At 37.4% G+C, this 19,824-nt stretch overlaps 1 long non-coding RNA gene across 1 annotated transcript in view; it reads left to right on the top strand.

Annotated features, from left to right (window-relative positions):
• Positions 1-19,824, top strand: part of LOC103237121 (uncharacterized) — a 250,174-nt gene that overhangs the window by 215,946 nt on the left and 14,404 nt on the right. The window contains exon 2 of the long non-coding RNA XR_498555.3: positions 16,179-16,319. This is a non-coding gene — a long non-coding RNA (uncharacterized lncRNA). The remainder of the gene's footprint in view (positions 1-16,178; positions 16,320-19,824) is intronic.

The following is a 19,824-nucleotide window of genomic DNA, read 5'->3' as shown; positions in this document are numbered from 1 at the left end:
TCTACCTAGGACCCAGAATAGAACCCAGTGCAGATAATAGGCACTGAATAAAAGAAGACAGCAAGGAAGGAAAGAAGTAGAGAAGGGAAAGGAATGGATGAGAAAGACAACTAAGTCAATACTGAATGGGCTGATACATGATCAAAGGGATGCTATAGTTTCAGTGGTGCTTACTCGGACTTCATCTCAGACCTTAATGATGATGTTCGTGGTGGAAAACCCAAGCCTCATTTTCTAAGTGTAAACTTGAGTTCATGCCCCAAACTGTAGATCACACTGCTTGAATGTAATTATGTTACTTCACCATAAGCACTCTTACGTTCTGTAATGTTCAGTAAAAAAGTACTGACTGTTCACGCCTGTAATCCCTGCACTTTAGGAGGCCGAGGCGGGTGGATCACGAGGTCAGGTGATCAAGACCATCCTGGCCAACGCGGTGAAACCCCATCTCTACTAAAAATACAAAAAACTAGCCAGGCGTGGTGGTGGACGCCTGTAGCCCCAGCTATTCAGGAGGCTGAGGCAGGATGTGAATGGTGTGAACCCGGGAGGTGGAGCTTGCAGTGAGCTGAGATCCCACCACTGCACTCCAGCCTGGGCCACAGAGTGAGACTCCGCCTCAAAAAAAAAAAAAAAAAAAAAGTACTGACTGTAACTGAAGTGTATCTAGGATATGGGCACATGCTCATATTTTAGCAGCAAACACAAATCCCAGTGCCTACTTATTATGGACTATATGCCAGCAGTATGTTCCAGGCAACTGAGAGACTTTGTTCCAAAAATTGCTTCTGCAGAGAAAATGTAGTGAGTTGCCTGTACAAACTAATGTTAGGCATGTCTTACAAATTGGTGCAGTGTAGGTGGACAATATTGAGACTGGGATACTTGGCCACACTCTTGACAGGCAAATCAATGTCAAACAAGTTGGTTTGATTTCAGGGTGACAGAATGACTAACAGAAAACTGGCTCCCATGAGGTCAGGGCTTACTGTGGCATACACAATGTCTTCTTTTTTAATTAAATAGAGTTTTGGGGAGTTAGATGGGGGAAGAGAGAAAGGATGGCAGATGAGTGAAAAGGGACCTAAGGGTACAAGAGAAACTGGGCTTTGAATAACGACTGACCCCGCAGTGTGTTCTCTAATGCTGTTTGGGAAACGATGCTTTCAGGGAGCACAGATCTTGCTCCTGCTTGCACAGCAGACATTTGCGGGTGCATGCTTGCAGGAACATGAATTATACTCCTCTGAGTCTGATTTGTAACTACACCTGTACACTCTTAGAAATGCTAATAGACAAATATAAATTTAGGTACAAAGGAAAATCTAATAAGAAGAGCATTTGAATGAGTAAGAAATGTCTAATTTTTTGCAGTCATTAGGACTGGAGGAACATGCTTATAGTAATTAGGTAAGATTGATTTCGAGGCCGAACACCACCCACAATTTGTGTAGTCTGGGGGTCAGGCGGGCAGCTGCAGAAACCGCTTGGCTAATTATGAGAATTCACTGTTCGTTAATAGAATCTCTCTCCACAAACAGCAGCTGTGTGTTTGCTCACGCAAATTATTAATTCTGGCCTCGCCTCAGCTGCAAGTTTCTGCTGTGCAGAAAGGAATCCTCGGATAGTAGTGTCAGTTATCACCCAAGCGATACTGAGGAAGGAAAAAAATATGAAATTAAAGAAAATATCTTCTAATCACAGGTGTATAAAGATTTTGCATCTACCTCCCTTTTCTGCCTTTCACTCCTAAACAATTGAATGCCAATTTTGGAACTCATTAATCTGTAGGCAACCTAGCGAGATCTAATTTATACCTGTCAGGAGCAATGGGCAGCAGCTAATAGGAAAGTAATTGCAATATAAGTCTGCTTTCCCACTTGATAGTATGCAAGATTTTAATGACAGCCCTTCTCCACTGGAATATCTGACTGGCCAACAGATACATTCTCTCTTTTGCAGAGAGTCACACTGTGAACAAAAGAGATGTCTCCTTGGGTTTTATTATATACTGCAAATAAACTGATAACGACGTAGTAGATGGAACACGGATGTGAACCTATTTATTCTCTGGAAGAAATGAAAGCAATATTCCTGCAACATATAAACTGTGAACTAGTATTCTCACACTTTTATTTTGTTTAAAAAAAGTATCTGACTGGAATCTAATACCTACATAATATATTATCTTCTGTTTCAAATTGAATTGAATATCTATATTCAGTAACGACATAGTTTGCAATGTCTGGGTGCCTAAGGAGACTTAGGATTCCCATATTGCATTGGAGTGTTTAGGAACAAAGAGCAGTATATACTACATAAAAAAGAACAACAAAAGTATCTGTTTATACCCTTTTTCTTCCTCCTGGGACTGTCTCAAACCGGATTTTTTTTGAGAACAAATTAGGAACATCAAAGGTTATCTAAGGTTATGGACTATGTTTGATAAGCAATTTTTGCACATGACTTCTTGTTTCTTCGTTCATTGTCCTAATGGGTGATCTTCTGGTGATCCCTTGGTTCAGATAGGACCTAAAAAGAACTTGACTTCTGGAGCATAAAACCTAAGTTCAAATTTCTGGCTTTACATGCCTTCCCTGTATAGCTTGAACAAATCCATTAACCTCTCTAAAATGTACTCCCTTTACATATAAAGGGAACACCTGTGGTTGTGACAGAACCAAATAAAAGCATGTACAGGAAAGCACTTTGGAAGAAGACATACAAACCTTAGTTGTTACTATTTTGTAACAACTGAAAGTACTTATGGAGAGATCATCCATTAAAATGCAAATTTCTGGAGGGAACAAAGAGAGAAAATGGCTTACTACTGTACACCACACGTATGCTGCTGTCATTCTTGTTTTCAAACCAAATTCAACCAATCTTTTAGGGTATTTGATTTGAGCTTAAAATCTGTCCTAGGCATTGTAGAAAATACAAAGTAAATAAAGCATAATCCCTGCCTTCAAGTAGCTTATCATGGAAACAAAGTCAGCGCTGATACTGTTTATTTATTCAATAAACATTAGAGGCCCCACACTGTGACAGGCATGGATCTAGACAATAGTTAAGAAAACAGTGTATACATGGGGGTGACACAAAAAGGCAGAAAACATGAGTCCTAGATCCCACTCTGCATAAATTAACCATGACCTATGAAAAGTCACTTCACTCTTCCAAACCTTAGTTTCTTTAATTGTAAAAAGGAACACTGGGGTGGGTTTTTTCAAAGATCTTTTCCAAGTCTCAAATTCTATGGTTTTATAATTTTTTAATCTAAAAAATGAGGAGTTCAAAATGATTATTATGCTTAATCCTTGACTTTAGTGAATAAAGATGTAGATAACAGAATTAAATAAAAAATTCAAAGCAAAGGTCATTAAAATATAGAACAATGAATTGTTAATAAAGGGTATTAAAATGACCTATTTATTATGTCTTCTTAGTGGAAAATTAGAAATTACTCAGAAAACTTACGCCCTGTTCATAATCGAAATACATAATTCAGGTCAAACATTGATTTGGACGAATCACTTATACATTCTGAGACTTATTATTCTAAATTACAAAAAAAAAAAAAATGAAGCTCAATCCTTGCCCTATCCATTTCATAGAGTTTTTATGAAGATCAAATATGTGCGAACTATTTTTTAAAGTAATACTTTATAGTTTAATTATTATATTCTTGAGTTGTCTAAATTGCTTGATTATACTAAGAAAAACTGTAAGAAAAAATAGAAAAAATCTATAAGAATCGCCAAGTTTCTACTTTACTGTGTTCTGTTTAATTGGTTATTGCTTAGGGGGCAGAGAAACCAGGGCAGGGTACTTAATAATTTTATCCACTTATTAAATATTCGATGTATTAGAATCAACAAACCTCCCTGCACTGTTGTTCCTTTGCCTGTAAAAGAGGATGAACATACCTTCTTGAAATGTGTAAGATGGTGGTCTATAAAGAAGAATCTAGTAGGAAGCCAGATCCCGCCAGGGGAAGATGTGACATTGTAAGACATGTGCTGTGAAGTGGTTCAGGTTATAGCAAATGCCATTTTGCTGGCTTAAGAAGCTTGATGTTCCTTGTTTTGCTTGCTATTATCCCTAATTCCAGGGTTTTGTAATGGACATTCACACTTAAATGAACTAAAAGCAGGAAAAAAAAAAAAAAATCAAGCACTCCCTCTATTACATAGTTGCCTTTGTGGCAGAAAACATGGCATTACTAAGTAACCAGGCTTTGGGAAAATATTAGAACTGGTTCTGTGATGTGATGCAAAAACTTATGGAAGGGTGTCTTGTCTTTAAAATCCCCTTCTACCATGTTCCTAACTTCATACCCCTACCAGCTCACATGTTGGTCCATTTTAGTGGAATTCAAACTAAGACAACACTTTAGCCCAGATTTCACATCTTCATTCCTGTTCTACACATATTTGGGTTTAGAAAATGTTCCAGATATCTATTGCTGCATAACAGACCATGCCAAAACCTAGTGGCTTAACACAGCAGCAAGGTCTTATGATGTCTTTGCCCAACTAAGAGAGACCAAACTTCACATTCAATTAGTTGCAATTTGTTCAAGTGTGATGTTCATCACAAAATCCTGGCATTAAGGGTAACAGAAAAGCAAATCAGGGAATATTAGACATTAAGCTGCAAGATGGCATTTGCTATTAACTGAACAATTTTTTTTTTTTTTTTTTTGGTAATGTATGCTTACGAGTCTCTTACTTGGGCAGAGCTCAGCAGGGAAGGTTCATCTCCATTTGATGTGCCATCATCTGGGGCAGCTTGACTGAGGCTAGAGGATGTACTTCCAAGATGGTTCACTTACATGATTGGTGAGTTAGTACTGGCTGTTGTCTGTCTTCCCTTCCTCACAGACTGATATCTAGGTTACAAGAACTAGTTTCCCAAGAGACAGAAATTGGAAGGTACCAATTTCTTAAAACCTGAGCACAGTGTCAATTCTATTGTATTTTATTAGTCAAGCAATCATGGAGCCCAAATTCAAGGGGAGGACACAATGCAAAAGCTTCAGAGAATTTGGGGGCCATGTTTTAAAATTGTCACAGCAAATGTCTCAATCATGGTCCGGTATAGGAAACAGATCCCATTCTGGATATGTTAAGCAGAAAGTACTTAATATAGGCACATGCTCATGAGATTACAGGACAATTGGAGAGGCAAGTTCTAGGTTGGTCCTTCTCAAATGACGTCCAGAACAATTCTGGTGACTTACTAGGGCATCGCTTCCCTTTGAGGCTACTTCTAGGACTCTGATGAATAAAAGATACAATGTTGGGGGGTACAGTTGCCTCTTACACTCAAAACAACAGGAAAATGAGCACCTTCCCTTTCAATTAGAAAGTCAGATCAAGAAGATGTGACTGCTGCTACTGCTTCTCATCACCCCAGAAGATGGAGAGTGGAATGTTGTGCAGAAACACCTCCAGTATCCTCCATCTTGTTATTTGTTTGTTAAAACACAGATTTTTGAACCCTCCCAACAATTGTTGGACAATTTCTGATTTAGTAGGTTGGGAGTGGGGTCAAGAATTTGTACTTCTAAGATGTTGCCAGGTGATGGTTTATAGATGGTCCAAGGACCACACTTGGATAATCTCTAGCCTAGAGATAAGGGAAGGGGACCTCCCCTCAAATTTACCTTCCAAATATCCTATTGAGTGTAATAAGTAGAAACTGACTTGCAGCCAGGGCCATGGTTGTGAGGCAGCATAACAATTGTAGTTTTTAATTTTCCAACCTCTCCAATTAGAATAAGATTATAATGGGTGGTGGTGGGGGGGCAAATTCAGATATTTAATACTCAGAACTACCACATAAACCATCCATGCGTTATTATGAGTCAATTTTCTGAAATTCAGAATGGGTTAACAGTCACCACAATCAAAATCTACTACACAAATTGAAATTATTGTAAAACTACTGAAGTCATCATTGTGAACATGAGCTATCACTATTTTCTATGTGTGCACAATGAAAATTAAGTTTACAATGAAGTTGTTCATGTCCTGGAGTCCAAAAACATTCCAATATACACATATATTTTATATGTGGAAAGTTTTCATGACACCCAGAGGAAAATTTTTATATCACTCTATGCTAAACTAAGTTGCCATTTTCTCAGGGTGAAAAAGAAAAATGACTTTATTGTTTGTGAATTTGCTTTTCAAATAGTGAGATTTTGACACACAGGTGTTTCTGTCAGTTTCTTTTTTTTCCCCTGCCTTTCCTCTTTAGCAGAGCAGTTCCAGTGCCCATGGATATGACCTTCTTATACTCATTCCACATTTTAAACAGAAAAGTGGAGGTGGGGAAATTTGTATTCAGTGTTCATTTGAAGAAGGTGCAGATGAATTTTATGCTGTTTGCCAAGTTAGTCTTCATTTGATTAAATAACATGTTTGCATTGAAGAGAAGAAGCTGGAGGTCTAAGGAGGAGGACAGCCCACCAGTCGATGATGAGCAGGCACATCTGCTGCACTGAGCATCCCATGGGTGGTGGTGAGTTGTGTGATGATTACTTCACAGGTGCAACAACCTCATTATTCAGGTACGTCAGGAAGTGCTAAGACAGTTCCCAGCAGAGCTAAAAGTGGAACTCAAGCAATAGTAACTCAGCTGGGTACATCAAATTACATGGGGTGTTTCTGTGCTTTAGGCTGACCAATATCTGAAGTCTGTATACTATATACTACTTTTCCTCCTCATAAAAAAAAAAACAAAAAACAAAACTCTTTGCTCCTTATTATTATTATTATTTTTTTGATAGGCAAAGCTGAAAGAGTGTCTCACTTAGGAGTATTTGACTTCTATTTAATTAAGCAGATATGCATCCACAGCATGAAAATTCAACGAACTAATTCATAATTCAATCCTGATTTCTACATTTGTATCTCTAGCACCACTAGGCAATAATCAATATTTTTAAATGGTCACATAAATTACAGCACCAATAGGAGCCTTTCTGGAAAAAAAAAAAAAAAAAATCCCATGGCATCATCTGAATAGTGATTGCTAAAATCACTTTCTGCAAAAATGGCTTGTAGTAGCCTTGCCTTTGCTGCAAGAAATTTCCCAAGCAGATCTGGTAAGTCATTGCAGCATTTCTTATATCAATTTCAATAACAAACATTTTAGTTACTACTAATACAAAATCTAGCAATGAGTCAAAAGTTGTGATAAAATAAAGAGAAGAAAGGGAGATGAATAGGGAATTATTTTGAAATGTGATAAAAATGTAGGTAAATTAAACAGATTTGTGAGGGCAGAGGTGTCTCTTTCAGAATAATACAGGCCAGAGTTCTCTTTCTGCTGAACTTTACAGCATCAATTCATGCCTGATTCATTTGGAAATCAATCATTAGAGCACTATTAAACTATTCATTGTCAGTGCCACTGATTTGGCACTTAGTATGTACTGTCTAGTGTAGTTACTTGCATATAGTCTGCAAATTTGCTAAATAGTAACATGTATTTTTTATTTCATAAAAAAGTAAAAATAAGACAAGTTATTCTATGTAGCTTTACAATGATTCTGTTACTGTACTACAATTAACAAAAGTGTTTTATATTTGAATAAGGTTAATTTTTACCCTGAAAAACTATCAAAGGCTCAGATGGGTGGCATAGAATACAAGGAATGAGAAAACAAGATAGAGAGAAACAGAAAATGAAAACGTAGGCTAATAGCAGCAGAAACGTCTTCCTGCGGCCTTGATTAACACAGCAAATGAGACATAGCGGAGTTTACATACTTTCAGTTTTAATCTTTGTTTTTTAATCTACTTTCATCAAGGTGCAGAAGAAAATGAGTTTTTGTGCTAATGGGCTAATGCTAAGGTTTCTTTTTAACATCAAAGTTATATATTTTTTAAAGTCACAGAGTTTTATTTAAGCAGCAATATTGAGATAATATAGGTAGAAAAACATCATGGTCAATCAAAATTATGTTCACTGTAATTTGTAGTTGCGGGGAGAACTATTTATTTTATTGACTTTTGGGTGTGGTTTTTGATCGCTCTTAGAAGTAACGACCGGTGAGATGATAAAAGCACTACACTGTGAGAATCTAGAGCTAGGCCCCAAAAAGGCAGACACAGATTAAGTTGAATGGGAATTCAGGCAATTGTGTCCGACGAGTTAAGAAAGTCTTTAGAAGGGTGTAGCAAATCACTTACTCATTCATTATCTCAATACATATTTACTGAATGTCTATTATGTGCTAAGTTTTTGCTCCTCTGTAGTTTATAGTCTAGGTAAGGTGGGAGAGGAGGAAAGACAAAGGGTCTTATAACCATGCAGGAGAAGAGGTGAACAGGTGTCCTAGTTCATTTTTGTGTTACTATAAAGGAGTATCTGAGGCTGGGTAATTTATAAAGAAAATATATTTATTTGGTTCACAGTTCTTTAGACTGTACAAGAAGCATGGCGCCAGCATCTGCTTCTGGTGAGGGTGCCAGGCTGCTTTCACTCATGGAAGAAGGTGAAGGGGAGTAGGCAAGCTCTTGGCAAGAGAGAATGCAAGAGAGAGGGGAGGAGGTGACAGGTTTTTTTTTTTTTTTTTTTTTTTTTTTTTTGAGTCTCGCTCTGCTGCCCAGTCTGGAGTACAGTGGCACGATCTCGGCTCACTGCAAGCTCCGCCTCCCGGGTTCACGCCATTCTCCTGCCTCAGCCTCCCGAGTAGATGGGACTACAGGCGCCCGCCACCACGCCCGACTAATTTTTTGTATTTTTAGTAGAGACGGGGTTCCACCGTGTTAGCCAGGATGGTCTTGATCACCTGACCTCGTGATCGGCCCACCTCGGCCTCCCAAAGTGCTGGGATTACAGGCATGAGCCACCGTGCCCCGCGGTTCCAGGTTCTTAATAACAACCAGCTTTCAAAGGAACTAAGAGTGAGAGCTCCCCTGGAATCCCCCGCATGGCATTAATCTATTTATGAGGGACCCTCATCCACGACTCAAACACCTCCCACTGGACCCCACCCTCTAACACTGGGGATCAAATTTCAACATGAGGCTTGAGGAACAAACATCCAAACTAAAGCAACAAGTTAATTTCAGAAGGTAATAATCCCTCTTAGAAAACAAAACAAAGCAAAACAAAACAAAAAAGGTGATACGATGTGTCTTGCAGGGTAGAAATTTTAGACATTGACAGTTGAATAAAGCAAGGAATCAGGAAGATGGGTGACAGGACCGAAAGCAGAGAGCCTAGAAATGGGGTATAACATAAATAAGCAATGTTTGATGGGTGCTTGGCACGTGAGGGACAGTCAGAAATAAGATTACAAATGCAGGCTTAGCATCAAGGGTGAAGTGCCCTCAATGTCAAAGTGATGAGTTTATATTTCACTCAGTAAGAGTTTAGAGAAAATGGTTGACCAAAGAGCTATGCTTCAAAGCAAGTGATCTGGAAGCCAGCTGAGGAAGGATTGACTGGGAAGACACTACAGGGAGGGAGACCTAGTAGGCCTTTACTGGAGAAAGCCAGGCAGAAGACAAAATAGTTTAAATCAGTGTAGGCACTAGAAAGGAATGAGAAAAATGGAATTGGCTAGGAATTAGATATGGGATCTGACAAGAAAGACTTAATGATGATCTTACCATTTTAGTATTGGGCAACAGAGAGATGTTAACAGTGTCATTCTGATTTTTCAGAGAAAGTGGTAAATTTAGTCTTGTTTTAGGTACCTGCAGCTAGCCAGATACTCAGCAGATGCTGAAAACGCAGGACTATATCTTCAAAGTTATCCCCAGTGTATAGTATGGCGTCACGAGCCTAACAAAATATAGATGAATAAATGATGAACAAATAAAAGTACCTAATTATCTTCAGAATTCTGTGAGCAAGGCAGGGCTGATAGTTCATGGCTGGTCTGGTTATGTTGGTTGTTTTCAGCTGTGTCCATTGTTTGGTCAGAACCCATACTACATTGGTTATGAAATATTTTTAACACTATCCCTGGATATAGTCTTATAAATCCCAGTTTGGCAAATAAGAAAGCGATCTTTGAAAAGTTTGGGAGTTTTTGCAATGCATAAGCCAGTAAAGTTAGGGGTAGGCTTTGTGTTTTTGCTTTTGTGTAAAGGAATACCTAAGGCTGGGTGATTTATAAAGGAAAGATTTATTTGGCTCACAGTTCTGCAGGTTGTACAACAAGCATGTAACCAACATCTGCTTCTGGTGATGGCTACAAGCTGCTTCCACTCATGGCAGAAGGGGAAAGGAAACAGGAAAGATCATGTGGTGAGAAAGTAGGAAAAGAGAGAGAAGAGAGTGCCAGATTCTCACTGATAGCCATATCTCCTGGGAACTAAGAGCAAGCGTTCACACAATCCCAGCAGAATGGCACTAAGTCATTCTTGAGAGATCCACACCTGTAACCCAAACACCCCTTGCTAGCCTCGCCTCCAACATTGGGGATCAAATTTCAACATGAGCTTTGATGAGGTGAAACATCCTAACTATATCACACTTCATATTCTCTTCTCTTCTCAGGTTTTCTTTTCTCTTTTCTTTTTTCTTTTCTTTTCTTTTCTTTTTTGAGATGGAGTCTTACTCTGTTGCCCAGGCTGGAATGCAATGGCACGATATCACCTCACTGCAACCTCGGCCTCTGGGTTCAAGCGATTCTCCTGCCTCAGCCTCCCAAGTAGCTCTGACTACAGGCACCCACCACCATGTCAGGCTAATTTTTGTATTTTTTGTAGAGACAGGGTTTCACCATGTTGGCCAGACTGGTCTCGAACTCCTGACCTCGAGTGATCTGCCTGCCTCGGCCTCCCAGAATGCTGGGATTACAGGTGCCCAACCTCTTCTCAGGTTTTCTGACTCCTCCACTTCTTGTCTTTCATCAGCCGTTCCTCACATTTTCTCATAGTGTTCAACAAGATGGCTAGGAAGCAATGAAGGTATAGCTGAGGCTGCACTTTGTTGAGAATGCTTTTCTTACAACAAAACTAGGTCTGTGCTGCTTAACATATACACACCTTATTTGTATTAAGCTCTGTTCATTTTAATTTCCTAGTAAGATTGGAAATCACGGGACAGCTTTAAGTTTCTCAAAACAGCAGAATATTCTGCAGTTCTTTGTTTTATTAAAATGACTGAACAGGGTAAACAATACTCCTCTAGCTAAACTGACTGCAATACACAGTGTATAAATATTTCAGATTGAGGAAGATCAACTCCCACCGCAAGAACTCTCTGTGCTGAGTTTAAACTCCTATTTTAGCTAACTTTCCACGTTTCCCTTTCTTAGTAAGCTGGTTAGTTCCTCTTTTTTCTCTTTCTCTATTTCTCAAGCTTTAGGTACCTGTAATGCTGACACTGTATCTTGCATTAAGGATTTCCTAGAATTTCTTTCCTATCCTTCTATTCATTTCTCAAATGAATTCACCTAATAATACTTCCAGTTACTGGACTACTCAGGAAATTAATCAGGCATCTCCACTCTCGTGGCTGTCAGTGATTCACATTATCTTTGGTCTTTATTTTGGAATGAATTAAAAAAAAATTTTTTTTCATCCATTGTGTGTTCTAGGACCTTTCTTGATTCTTAAAACATTTGCCCTTTTCGCTCCTTTGTTTTTATTTTTCTCTGCCAGAATTTATTTCCTCTTCAGGGCTGTTTTCGCATTTCTTTTCTGGTTCTGTTTGATTGCCTTTGGTTTTCTCCCACTTTTATTTTTATTGCTTTGCAGAGTCATTGTCAACACTTTCCAATCGAAATAAAAATGCAGATGTCCATAAAGTATATTCTTTAGACTGTTGTTTCCACCTACTTTAAAAAAAATCCCACGTTTATAGAGAGGAATTTTTCAACAATGGCACTGTTGACACATTGAACCAAATAATTCTTTGTCAGGGAGCGCTGTCCTGTGCACTGCAGGATGTTCAGCAGCATCCTCGGTCTCTACGCTTTAGATGACAATTGCACTCCCTCCCCCTACAAAACATGCACAAATTGTGGCAACTAAAAATATCTTCAGACATTGGGAAATATTCCCAGGAGGGCAATATTGCCCCAGGCAAAAGCCATTGCTACAGGGGCTAATAAGTCTAGCTTATTGGACCTAATTTGTTAGGGACTTAAGGAGGGCCACAGAATTTTGGTTTAAAACATATAGTTTCATTTTCCTGGGCTTTCGGTTTCTTAATCTGTAAAAGGGGACATTAAAAATTATCCTACCTGGCTCAAAGAATTATCCTGAGGGTCCAACAAAATAATCAGGGTAAAATCTCTTCCTCTAGCTTTCTTTTTCCTTTTGTATTATGAGAGGGAGTAGGAAAGAAAAGTCTTTAAAATTAACTTGGATCAGACATTGAAGTCTTCTATTTAGGGGGAAAAGCTGCCCCAGCTGGCAGGTTCAGTAGACTGCCTACCCATTCCTTCCTTTTCTAATTTCCCAGACTGTGGAAAAAAAAAAACAACAACAAAACACTAAAAGAGCTTTATTTCCATTGGAAAATGTCGAACTCCCAGTGTTCCCTTGGGCTTTCTAATCTCTCTTGTCCAACACAATTAGTATGGCAAGAACCAGAAAGAGTTATGTTTATGATGGCTCAAAGTGGAAATGTCATCTTTTAAGCACTGATATTATTTTTATATAGGGCAAATAGGTTGACAGTAATTATTATGTACTACCCACAGCACCTTAAGTCTAAAACATTTTGTGTATAAATATTTTAATGCCTGAGTTTTATCACATTCCCATAAGATGCAAAGAAAAGAAAAAACATGCATAGCATAAAGAAGATATAGTTAACTTCTCTCAGGATAATGAGGTCCAAAGGCAACATCCCCTGGAAATTTGGTTCTCTCATGGGGTACTCTTGATTACAAAGAGAAAGGCAGGTGCCACTTAGCAAGAAAAGAAATCCAATTCTCTGCCTCTCATTTATGCCCTTACTCACGTTATATTGCAATTCAGTTGCCACTTTAGCTAAGTGACCCCCTTAAATAATCTCATTTACACCTACACACATTTTTTTTAACTTGGTCTGGTTTTCTTACACCAATGTTGTTTATACGTGTAAGTTGCTGAGCTTTTCATACAATAGGGATAATTTCAAGACCATAATGATACCCCCTGAAATAAACTATTTAATATATTTTTTGAGAAAAGAAGTAAAGAAACTCTTCTGGGTAATTGATGTAAGGTAAGCTACAGCATCGGTTGTATATTCATTTTTCTGCAATGTATGCAATTATCCACTCAGCCTGTACCCATTAATATTATTTTTCTTCCTAAGCTGGAAGTATTTAAAGCCATTAGAAAATAATCCAAAGAATTCTATTTGCTGAATAAATTTTAATTTGCATGGCACCAGGAATTTTTTATTAATGGGAAATAAATTATTGCAATCTTTGGGAAGGAGACAAGTTAATAGCTTTGTGAAAAGGAATGGAGAGAAAATGATCTTGAAAAGGTCAGGTCTCCTGTCACAGTGTCTTTATGCACAATTAAAACAAGTCAAGAAAGTGGCTATATAATCAGGACCATGAATATGCATTATATCCTAATGAGAGTGTGAAGATGTAGCAGGCTTAGTGCTAAAGTCATGGTGGGGTGGTGACATAAAAATGGTAATTTGTGATGTAGTATTTAACTGTGTTTCTCTTTCTTATGGAAAACTTAACTCTTTAGTAGCTAGCTAGTCCATCCTCTCTTGGTGTATTTAGTCTCCACTTTTCACAGAACAATGACAACGAATTTAAAGGATAATTCTGTCAATTCTGTGAGAGGCGGAGAGAGAGAGAGAGAGAGAGAGAAAGAGAAATAGCCAAATAGTACATACTGTTATGCATGAACTAATTGATGGACTGAATTTATTTTGCCACCAATTGCTTTGATCTTTTAGACGGTTGGGTTTATGTGTATCTGAGCATGTGTATAAATACATTTTAATTTAAAAGAAAATCCTTTACCAATCATATTCTGAGCTATACATGTTGGCTTTATTTTGCTGTCTCCTTCTTCCTCTAGGATATTGTATGAATTCCTAACAAATGATAGGGGGAAAAATAGCATCATGATTTGATGGAATTTTAAAAATCATGAGCAGTTTTTATCTTGAACGCCCTATTGCAGGGTATATTGTTTATGAGTGCTCTTTCTGTAGGAAAAGCCTCTCCTGATGTAGAAATGACATTAGGAGAAATAACTGGCTGCATCAAGAAGTTAACTTAAGTTCTTAAGTGGTCAATTACCTCTGGGTAATGGCTGCTTCACTGGGTCATATTGCTGCTGCACTGTATGCTATTGAGTCATTTCTGGCTATTCTACATTTTAATTGAAAAGCAGTATGAACATTCTGATTCAGTGGTCATTTAATAAAAGATAATAATCACTGAACAATGATTCTGATTAGCTAATGGCAATTTAAAGGTTTATAGAACCTTTCACAATTCTGCCTGCTTGTTCCAGAATATTAATAGAGGACCTTGAACTAATAGAATTTCTGTTCTTATCTTGGTAGGAAGAGGAAAATTTTGAAAAAAAGGTAAGAGTTTCTCCTCCTGCATCTTTGATAGCATGAGTAGCTTATACTACAAATTGATAACTCTGAGTGTCTCGACGATCAGAACCAACATGAGAGGAGTCTTTGTCTCTTTAGCTTTGCTGGATGTGAACACCAGTCATCCTATTAGCCTGGTTTCAGGTTTCAAAGAATTGTTTCACTGTTTCTGCCTAGTATCTCAGCATATACTTTCTATTAAGTGTGGGACGATACCTCTAAGGCTGTGTGGCACATACCAGGGGCCACTCTTTCTCATAAATAGTATAGAAACGTACCAGCATGCTATGATTTTAGAACCTGCCCCTTAATGTGTCCTTCACCATTCTCGTATTGATGAACTTCAACCATTAGAGATTAATTCATTTGGCTGTCAACATGCATAGTCATTAAGAATAACAATGTGTGCTATAGAATGCTACAAAGAATTCAGAAAGTGGGAGCTTAGGGTACTGAAAAGCAAGTTTCATCCCCTTGTTATTTTCCCAAGGGCTAGCCTTAAACACAGTCTAAATGGTGTATCACTATGTACTGCATTGCTTTCTGTAGGACTTAAACATGTATAGGAAAAAAATATTCCCTTCCATGTCATCAGTCCTATTCTTGCTTTACATTAATCACTGAGTATACATTGCTAACTGTAGGACCAATGAGTGTGAAGATCAGGAGACTGGAAACAAAAGAAGGGTCTACACTGGCACAGGGTTTGAAAATTGAATTCACCCCTAGAGGTATAGTGAATTGAATATGATTTGGGGGCAATTGTATTAGATAAACATACACTGCAATATTCACTAGGCAGAGTAACATATAGCTTAATAATATATGAGTATTAAATATAATATAAAAACAGCATCTGGATATAATATCATGACCTCCCCTAAAATGGAAAACATATTCAATAATCCAAAGACCACTGACATTGACAAGCTCTGTTGTACAGCATATGTGAGCTTTAAATGTAAGAGAGACCCCTAGACTCTTGGTCAGTGCCTGTTAACAAATTTATTCACTAAGTTGGCTTACTTGGGCCATTTTGGAAAGTTTGTATACATTTATGAATTTTGAACTATTTAACACTGAGTTGAATTTCAGTTCTTAGATGTAGTTTAATTTCAGTTGTGTTTCTTAGTAGCTGTGTGGCTTAGGCAAGTTGATTAAAGTTTGAGCTCAGATTATCTCTTTAACCAAGAAGAAGTAACAAAAGCTCTTCACAGAGTGGCAACAATATGTAAACTCCTTAGCAGGGTATATATTGGATAAAACCAAATTAATAAAAGTTAGCTTTTCTTCTTTCTCTCAGTGCAGTGCAGGTGACAGGTAAGATGCTTAGCTCCATTGCCAGTGACATTTCTTATTTACCAGGTTACCCACAATGACCTGATTGAGGGTAGAGCTCAATGCACAAATTGCATCCCTTCCAGTGCTGGGGTTCCCCAGGAAGAGGCAAGAATAGAAATTTTCTGACAACTTTCTCCCTTCCTCATTGTGAGAGATGAGGTCAGAAGGCAGGGGCCTTGAATCAACAAAGGAACCAGACTAAGGGCTACATGGAAGCCATAAGTGTGCTTCCTCCTCCTTCTCACGAATCCCTTTCCTCCCTTCTGTTTTTCCATCCCCCACAGATCAGAAATGTGAAGGGGGTTAGGAGATGTCCAGACTCCAAACAGAAAAAACTGTGATCCTCAACAGACACAAGACATAATATTGGATTCTCTCCAGCCTCATCCTGGGAAAAATACAGGAGACTGAAGGGAAACAGGAAAGTAAGTAAACACCCATAGAAAAATAAAATGTAGGATAAAAACTGAAATGTAAGAACTATCACATGGTGTCTATATTCACTCATAATAGAGTAACTACAAAATCATAAGCTTGATATTTAATCCTAATGGGGGTGAATAATTTTTTTAAATGTTGCTACTGTCATGATAAAACAAATTAGCTACATACTGACAAAGTAAAAGCATGTTTTCTAAAATTGAAATAATTCTCAAAATAACAGTTTAGAAAGGCTGCACATTTTACAGGAAATGGGTTGAACATCACATGATTTACTCATTAAGGAGATAATTATTGACTGCCTAAATGAGGAAAAAAGATTTATAGATTTAAACAAGCATCCAATTAACTAAATATTACTGAGTAAAAGAAAAACAAGTTAATGATACTTTTGTACCAATTTTATTATAAAATGTATGTGAAGAAAGGCTATTTTGTCAAACTGTTTTTCCATATCATGTCATATTTTATATTTACAGCAACCTCCTGAAATAGGAATTTCTGAAGATATGCTTCCCATTTGAGAGATGAAAACCTTGAGGCACAGAAATTCTATAAAATTGTCTAAACTAAACATGCAAATTTATCTTCAGGCTAGAACTTGATGGAATATCTATGTTCTTAGACAATGCTGATTGATTATAGGAACTGCCTTTAGGACCAGAACAAGAATGTAATGTCTAAACTATAAGTGTCTTGCCTGAATTTTCTGCTTTTCACAGTTACTGAATCAAAATATGATTTAATTCAATGTCTATTTTTGGAGGCACTCTGATATTGAATATATTTTTCTAGATGTTGTTGAGTATAGCTGATATAAGGTTATTGTTTTTTTTTTCCTTCAAGACATGTACAATCTAATGGAATTCACTAACCTGCAGGTTTATAAACATCTTCATGATGTTCATTGTTTTAATTCCTCTTAGCCAAAAGTGATGTTCAAACTCTCTCAATATTATATTTAAAAACATATCATGATGCACACGTTCTCAAATTTCTGTCTGCTTAAGATTAGTTTAGTCATTGTGGAAAGCAATGTGGTGATTCCTTAAAGAGCTTAAAGCAGAATCACCATTGACACAGCACTGCTATTATTGAGTGTATACCCAAAAGAATATAAATCATTCTACCATTGAAACAAATACATGTATATGTTCATCTTAGCACTAGTCACAATAGCAAAGACAAGGACTCAATATAAATGCCCATTAATGGTAGACTGGATAAAGAAAATGAGGCACATATACACCATGGAATACTACACAGCCACAAAAAAGAAGGAGGTCATATCCTTTGCAGCAACATAGTTGGAGCTGGAGGCCATTGTCCTTGGCAAACTAACGCAGGAACAGAAAACCAAATACTGCATGTTCTCACTTATAGGTGGGAACTAAACATTGAGTCCATGTGAACACAAAGAAGAGAACAACAGACACTGGGACCTACTATAGCGTGGAGGGAGGGTGAGCATCAAAAAACTACCTACTGGGTACTGCGGTTATCACCTGGGTGATTAAATAATCTGTACACAATACCACCGTGACACACAATTTAAATAACAAACCTGCACATATTCCCCTGAACCTAAAAGTTTAAAAAAAAAAAAAAAAACTTAAAAAAAAAATGTTTTAGAAAAGAATCTTTTGGGTTGGTGGGTAAATTAAGATTTTGATTTAGCTGCGTCCAAGAATTTGAATGTTCCATGAACAACCCAAGTGTTTCCAATGCCTGAGATGAGGATCCCACTTTGAGAAGCACGACCTTTATCTCCCCTCCTTCTCATGAGCTCGCCGTGCCACTGCATTGATTCTGGTGAAACGTAGGTAGCCAGAATGTCAGCTGCTGATTCTAGCAGTCACACAAAATGCCAAGGATGCACCAATTTTACTGTAAAGTGAGGGAAGATTTTTATTTTAAGAAGAGAGTCTATAGTAAAAAGATGAAGACAATAATAGAAAGAAAGTAGAAACACATCTATATCGGAAGATGCAGATCTTCATGAGTCAATGAGACAGGACTGGCGAGGGTCAATGGCTACTCCAGTAATAAGACAGACCAAATACCTTAACATTTGAAACTAAGATCAACAAGGAAGTCTGCCCAGGTCCTGACTAATCAAGCCAGTTGTATTTGGACCCTTCCCTTTTTTTCTTCTCCATTCTTAGAATGAAAAGAAAATAAATGCATGTCGGTGGATAGTGAAATGTTTTCCAGTTGCACTGATTTCAAAGACTGTTAACTGTTGAACTAATACTAACATAATGAAGGAATGTCCTTGATTAAGGCTTCAGCATTCAAATGACACTGGCTTCTTCTGGAACAAATTATGGAAGATTGTAAATTACTTAGAAGGACTGTATATATGCCAAATCTCACACTGAAACGACATGGAGCTCTGCCCCTGCATTCCCAGGTTTATCAAGGTATAATTGAAAAATAAAAATCATATATATTTAAACCATATACTATTTTAATATGACTATACATAGTGAAATGATTACCATGATCAAACTAATTAACATATCTAGCACCTCACCTGGTGACCTTTTCTTTTATGGGGAGAACATTTAAGATCTGCCCTTTTAGCAAATTTCAGGTATACAGAATAGTAATATTAACTATAGCCACCATGCTGTTCATTAGAGCTCCAGAATTTAATTCATTCTGTGTAAGTGAAATTTTGTATACTTTGACCATCTTTCAATTTCCCCCAGCCCCCAGATCCCTGGCAACCAGAAGTCTACTCTCTGCTTCTATGATTCAACTCATAGATTTCACATAATTGAGATCATACATTATTTGTCTTTCTGTACCTGGCTTATTTCATCTAGTATAATGCCCTTCAGTTTTATCCAGGTTATCACAAATAGGATTTCATTCTTTTTTAAGACAGAATAATATTCCTGTGTGTGTGTGTATGTGTGTGTGTGGTGCATATATTCATATATTATTTATTTATCCATCAATGCACACTTATACTGATTCCATATCTTGGCTCTTGTGAATAATGCCACAATAAGCATGGAAACAGGATTTTTAAAAATTATTTTAACATACAGAAACCAAGATTTTTTGTTGCATAGAAATTTGTACTGTAATGAGTGGTTGATATGTGTATGCTTTTTGTATTTAAAAATCTATGCATTCAAATATATTCAAATCTATGCATTCATTCATTCATTCATTTAAGGAATGTGTATTGTTTGCTACTCTGTGAAATGTTGTTCAGGGAAAGGAGGAATTTAAAAATTAAAAGTTATGATTTCTCCTAAAGGAGTTTATATCTAGATTGTACAAAAGAGACAGATTTTAAAGTAAGTATTATGAAATAATAGTTTTACTGGAGACCTAGACAGAATGTAGAAGAGAATCAACACCTTAATTTGCCTCAAAGAACTTAGGGGATGTGGAGTAAAAATGAGATAAGACTTGAAGAATTCATTCATGAACCAGGTGGACAAGAGTAAGAAGGTATGTCAGGAAACATAA

This window comes from Chlorocebus sabaeus, chromosome 8, assembly GCF_047675955.1.
Source record: "Chlorocebus sabaeus isolate Y175 chromosome 8, mChlSab1.0.hap1, whole genome shotgun sequence".
Lineage (NCBI taxonomy): Eukaryota > Metazoa > Chordata > Mammalia > Primates > Cercopithecidae > Chlorocebus > Chlorocebus sabaeus.
This window is presented reverse-complemented; position numbering and strand designations above follow the sequence as displayed.